Source organism: Neovison vison, chromosome X (assembly GCF_020171115.1).
Source record: "Neovison vison isolate M4711 chromosome X, ASM_NN_V1, whole genome shotgun sequence".
NCBI classification, from domain to species: Eukaryota; Metazoa; Chordata; class Mammalia; order Carnivora; family Mustelidae; genus Neogale; species Neogale vison.
The window spans coordinates 91,664,012-91,670,711 of record NC_058105.1 but is presented as its reverse complement, the minus strand read 5'-3'; positions in this window follow the sequence as shown (position 1 = coordinate 91,670,711).

The window sequence follows — 6,700 nt, the reverse complement described above, 5'->3', positions numbered from 1 at the left end:
TCTATATACGAGTGAAATCATATGGTATTTGTCTTTCTCTGTTTTATTCCAATTAGCATAATATCCTCTAGGTCCATCTATGCTGAAGCAAATGGCAAGATTTCAAAATTCTTTCTACTGCTCAGTAATAGTCCATTGTCTATGTATATGACATTTTCTTTATCCATTCACCTATTGATGGACACCTAGGTTGTTTCCATGTGTTGATTATTGTAAATAATGCTGCAATGAATATAGAGGGGCATATATCTCTTTGAATTAGTGCTTTTGTTTTCTTCAGGTAAGTACCCAGAAGTGGAACTGTTAGATCCTATGGTAGTTCTATTTTTAATTTTTTGAGGAACCTCTACATTGTTTTCCAGAGTGGCTGCACCAATTTGTATTCTTACAAACAGTGTACAAAGATTCCCTTTTCTCCACACCCTCCAACACATGGGTTGTTTCTGGGTTGGGTTTTTTTTTTTTCTTTTTTTTCATAATAGCCAAGCTGACAGGTTTGTAAGTGATTTTTCACTGTGGCTTTGATTTACATTTGCCTGGTGATTAGTGATGTTGAACATCTTTTCTTGTACTGTTGGCCACCAGTATCTTCTTTGGAAAAATGTCTACTCAAGTCCTCTACCCATTTTTTAACCAGGTTGTTTGGTTTTCTTTTATATTAAACTCTGTAAGCTCTTTATATATTTTGGATAGTAACCCCTTATCAGATGTATGATTTGCAAATATATTCTCCCACTCAGTAGGTTGCCTTTTCGTTTAGTTGACGGTTCCCCTCACCGTGCAAAAGATTTTGAGTTTGCTGTAATCCCATTTATTTATTTTAGCTTTTGTTGTCCTTACCTGAGGGGACTTGTCCCAAAAATATTGCTTATGTCAAAGAGCTTACTGCCTATGTTGTTTTGGTTTGGTTTGGTTTTTTGTTTTTGTTTTTGTTTTTGTTTTTTGGCTAGGTATACTATGGTTTCATGTCTTATGTTCAAGTGTTTAACCCATTTTGAATTAAGTTTTGTGTACGGTGTAAGATAGAGGTCCAGTTTCATTCTTTCGCTTGTAGCTGTCCTGTTTTCCTGACCATTTACTGAAGAGGTTCTTTTCCCCTTTGCCTCCTTTGTCGTAGCTTAGTTGGCCATAAATGTGTGGCTTTATTTCTGGGCTCTCTATTCTATTCCATTGATCTGTGCATCTGTTCTCATGCCAGTCCTATACTGTTTTGGTTACTATACCTTTGTAGTGCAGTTTGAAGCCAGCTCTGTTCTTCTTTCTCAGGATTGGTTTGGCTATTCAGGGTCTTTTGTGGTTCCGTACAGTTTTTAGGACTCTTTGCTCTAGTTCTGTGAAGAATCCTGATCGTATTTTGATAGGGATTGCAATGAATCTGTAGATTGCTTTAGCTAATATGTATGTTTTTTTTTCCCAATTTATTTATTTTCAGAAAACAGTATTCATTATTTTTTCACCACACCCAGTGCTCCATGCAAGCTGTGCCCTCTATAATACCCATCACCTATGTATGTTTTAACAATATTAATTCTTCCAATCCATGAGCACAGCATATGTTTCCATTTATTTGTGTTGTCTTCGATTTCTTTCATCAGTGTCTTTTCATTTTCAGAGTATGGATCTTTCACCTCCTTAATTAAATTTATCCCTAGGTATTTTATTCTTTTCAATGTAATCATAAATGGGATTGTTCTCTTAATTTCTCTTTCTGAAAGCTTGTTATTAGTGTATAGAAATGCAACTGATTTCCCTCTGTTCCTTTTGTATCTTGCAACTGTACTGAATTTTATCTCCTGCACTGGGATACTTAGAAATTGGTCTGCCTGAATATTTTTTGATTGATAGGATATCTGAAGTACAAAACTTCTTCATTAAAGTTTTTCAGATAACAAGAATGCCATATTATTTTCTTGTCACTTTATGTCCTATGATCAAACCAATTTTGATTATTCTAACTATGCCATTATGCCATTGATTCTCAAACCTCTCTTAAAGTCCAATTGACTGCTATAATTTTCCACTTGAACGGTTCATAGAAGCCCCAAACTCAGTGAGACTAGAAGATAATTCAAACCTATTCTGCCTTCTGTCTCCATCTTAGTTAATGGCACAATAACTGTCAATTTTCTTAAACTGGAGAGGCATTTATTCTCATGTCTCCGACATATTCATTCTTAGTGTGCAATTGATCACTGTATACTGCAGATTCTCTTGCAGGAATATCTGCCAGATTAGTCCACATCCTCCCTGTCTGTGTTCAGAGACTCATATCCTTTCTTGGACAGCTTCAGCAGCCTCCTGTGGAGCCCTCTTACTACCTTCCTCTCCTAAAAAGTCCAGCACCCACATCTCATCATGTACCTTCCTTGCCCTGAAATTTCAGGCTATGGGAAGATTTAAATTCAGACTCCTTGGCTTAGTACTCACAGTTCTTCTTAGCCTGGCCTCAACCACCTCTACAGCCTAATTTCCTGCCAAGTCACACACACTCTCCACCATACCCTAGACTTTAACCATGATCAGCTTTTTACCAGTCTAAAAATAGGACTAACCCATTTGCCACACTTACCTTGGCTTGGCTCATCCCCTGTCTCTCAAATACCGCCTCCCTCCCATCTTGGCCTAGCCAAATGCTACTCATTCTTCAATATCCATCTCAAATGTATCCTCCCAAGAGAGGCCCAGTCCTTGATCTGCTCCCCAGTTCCACCCAAAGTTAATGACTCCACCCTCCACATTGCCTCAAGATTTTATTCACTTTATAATAATTGAACTTTCACCCACTATATGTGGGTGCCTTGCAAAAGATTTCCTGTCTTGTAATTCATTTTGTCCTTGGTAGTCAATAGCATCTGACAAACATATTAGTGGATAGATGGATGGGTTGAATAGTAAAGTTTAAATGTAGGAGCGTGGGCAGGCATTGAAGAAAAGGTACAGTAAGAAAATGGAGAAAAGACAAAAGAAACAAGAAATCATGTCTCCTCACTCATATACTTCTAATCTTTTATTCAACCAACTCATCCTTTTTCCTTCAAACAGTTATAATGAATATTGATGTCCCTAATCGTCCCATGTCCTTAAATATAATTTAAGAAGTTGGGAGATTAAATTTACTTTTCAACTCTGCTTACTAAATCTATGAAAACACTTTTCTACAGTTTATTAGCAGAAATTTTATTGCCCCATAAAAATTTTATAGCAAACAAAAGTACTATGAGCAACTTCCTCTTCTAGTCAAGATGGAATAACAGGTAGAAGATTTATCCTCCCATCTTAAACAACTAAGGAATTGGACAAAATATATAAAGCAATGGTTATCAAGGCCTTGGACAGCAGACAAAGATATTGATCTCTAAAAGATAAAAAACAAGGAGGTGAGTCCTATGATTGCCCCTGCTTACTTCCTGGAGAAGCTGTCTAGGTCACAATGCAAGAAAGGGGAGTTCCGGGAGGGGGCAGGAAACTCCTTGAGTTGAAATAAAAGAGTTGAGAATCTGGGGAGCTTAAGGCAACTGGAGTTCACAGTGTATAGAAAAGAGAGCTGTACAAAGGAAAAATTCTTAACAGTCTGGAGATGGGTTTGGGAAGGCAGGACTATAAGGAATGGGAGAGAGAGATTATAAAACGTCATGAGGAAACTTTTGGAGGTGATGAATATGTCCATTATCTTCATTGTGAAGATGGTTTCACATGGAAATACACAAGTGAAAACTTACCAAATTGTGTACTTTAAATATGTGCAGTATATTTAATGTGAATTATACCTCAAAAAAACTATTAAACATACAGGAATTACATGATAGAAGTATGGTGTTTCTACAGATAATGCTTTTCTGTTCTGCTTTGAATCAATGATATATAATAAATAGCTCACATAAATGGTCATTCAGTCATTGATTTTAAAGGTTTTTAACTGAAATGTAAATAACTCACTACATTAAAAAAACACTAAAGATCCAGTTGCTAACAAAAAAGAAAAACAAAAATTGCATGGCAAGGTAAAAACATAGGTAGTGAGACAAAAATAAGCTGGAAGGGGATGGAAAGTGAGCCACTTCTGTCCCAAAGAAAACCTTGGGCTAGAGGGAGCTACTCCTCCATGATCATCTCGCAGCTCACAGGAATGAGCAAGACCCCAAATCTGACTCAAGCTGGGTTATCTCTGAAAAAAAAATCGGTGTTTTCCACAGATTTTTCTCTTTCATATGAATGGATAACCCAACTTTATAGACAAGCAGATTGAGAAGCCTGGCTAATTCCCCCAATCACAATTAGGGAATTAATGATGTTAATTAATTAATGGTAATTAATTAATTAGGGGGAAAAGAGAGAGATTAAAACCACATGAATATTTGATTTAATTTGCTAGATAAAGTACTTGAACTCATGTGAAACTTCCTTGTCTTGCAATAGCAGGTCCTCATCAGAGTGGAGGGAGTATCTACAAACACATTCAAAGGACAAAGACTGCAGCAGAATTAGCAGTGAGTATATTCACACATACTTTTTGGCTGACAGGGTCATGAGATAGCCCTGGAATCATGTAGAGCATAATTGGAATTATTATACTTTTCCTAATGACTTCACCTAAATTACAGTCACTTCAGCCTGGGATAGGGGGACAGAGGTATGTATGTGGTTGGGCAATACTATGCAAGTTATTTTTTCTTTCATTGTTTTGGTATGTTTTCCACACACTGAAGTTCCATTCCTTTGTGTTCTTTGAAAAAGCAGTTGTGGAAAATTTTGATTCTCACTTTTTCCCATTATTCTATCCAATATCCACTAAGTATTTGCCTTTCCTTGGGATGCTCCTAGAAGCCTGATCACAGGCATAGATACCAGGCAAAAGATGGTATTGGCTTGTGAGAAACAGTGTTGCTAGAAACAAAATTTTTATAAATTCTCTAGGTGACCTCAGTGTTGTTTCATTTGTTTTCTTTGCTTGAGATGTGATCAGAATGATAATCAGAAATAATTCCCTATCAGGGCAGATCATGAAGAAAAAGTTGATTGAAATTGGGATGTCGGTTTGGTATGTGCAAAGTTGTGCTTGGCACTGTTGGAGATATACAGGAGGGTCAAGCCCCAGACCTCGCTTTCAAGAAGTCAGTAGCCTATAAAGATGAAATGACCAGTAGATAAATGGCTGGAACACAAAACAGAGTTGAAGTAGAGACCTAGGGTTGGATTGGCAGATTTCAGCTAGAGAATTTGGGGTTCTCCCCATGTTTTGTAGGCATGAGGCAAACTATTTTTTTAAAGATTTTATTTGTTTATTTGACAGAGAGTGATACAGCAAGAGAGGGAACACAAGCAGGGGGAGTGGGAGAGGGAGAAGTAGGCTTCCTGCTAAACAGGGAGCCCAATACCAGGCTCAATCCCAGGACCCTGGGATCATGACCTGAGCCGAAGGCAAACACTTAAAAACTGGGCCACCTAGGCACCCCAGGCAAATTATTTTAAAGTGAACCCTAGGGCCACCATCACAGATAGCTGAAGTCACAAAATGGCTTCCAGAACAGACAGTAGGCTGGGTTGTTGGGATCCTGCTGGGACTGAGTTGTAGCAAATTATTAAAAAATCAGGTCTACCTGTGACTGGTGCCTCTTTACAATGTAACTTTGCCACTCTTTGCTTCAAGAGGTGACACTTCTTTCCCCTCCTCTTGAATATGGACTATCTTATGACTGGTTTGGATCACTAGAATGGGTCAAACTTACATCACATGAGCAAGGCTCATTCAACATAAAGAGTACTTCCTAAATCCAGGTCTTCCTGAATCCCCCACCTCACCCCCCTAAATTTGCTCAGCCTTCAACTGTTTTAAGGTGTCACTTCCTTTGCTACTTCCCACCATCAAGAATGTGCTGTCTCTCTTGCATCTAGGTGTGGCCTTGTGATTAGTTCTCATTACTGAAAGTGCATGAAAGTGAAATGTCACTTTGGGGGTGAGGCATTAAGGGGTGGTGGGCCTTCTCTGTGTTCTGGCCACCCACCCCCAGCCTGTGAAGAAACATCCCGGGATAACTATGAAGCCATATAAAGACAGTGGAGCCTCACAATGAAAGGAGTTCAATCCCTCGATTATTGCTGGCAGCAGAGTCCCGTCAGCTGGTATTACACGTGATGTGTCTAAGAAAAATTTACTGCATCAAGTCATAGAGATACTGACATTATTTTAAACAGCAGCTCATATAACCAGTTGGGTGCTGGTACCTGTTCACCAACTGGATCTCCAAGTGAAACAAAACAAAACGAAACCCCAATTTGTAATTTGTAGGTTTGCATGATATAAATACTCCCACCACAGCTGATTTCAAGCTACCAAAGCGAGGTCACTAAACATCAAGTTGGGAAGACATGTTAACCCTTGGCTCTTGTGAGCCTATAGGAACTAACTCCAGACCACTGTGTATAACCTACCCTGACTAATTTACTTCGCCATCTTGAACGCAGGCTAGGTTTGGTGCGAATCCAGTCAGTCCTTCAAGTGGAGTCACAGACTGGCTAAAGCCTGGGTCACCCCACCACCCTGATGACACTTGCTGACTACATTGGCTTGGGGCTTAAGTGTTTAGTTACTGAGATTTGGGGATTATTTGTTAAAAGAAATTCAGGACCCCTTTAGAATCTGGCACAGTGCCTTGCACACTGCAGGCATCAATGGATGTCAGCAGAACTAAACTCTCAAAGC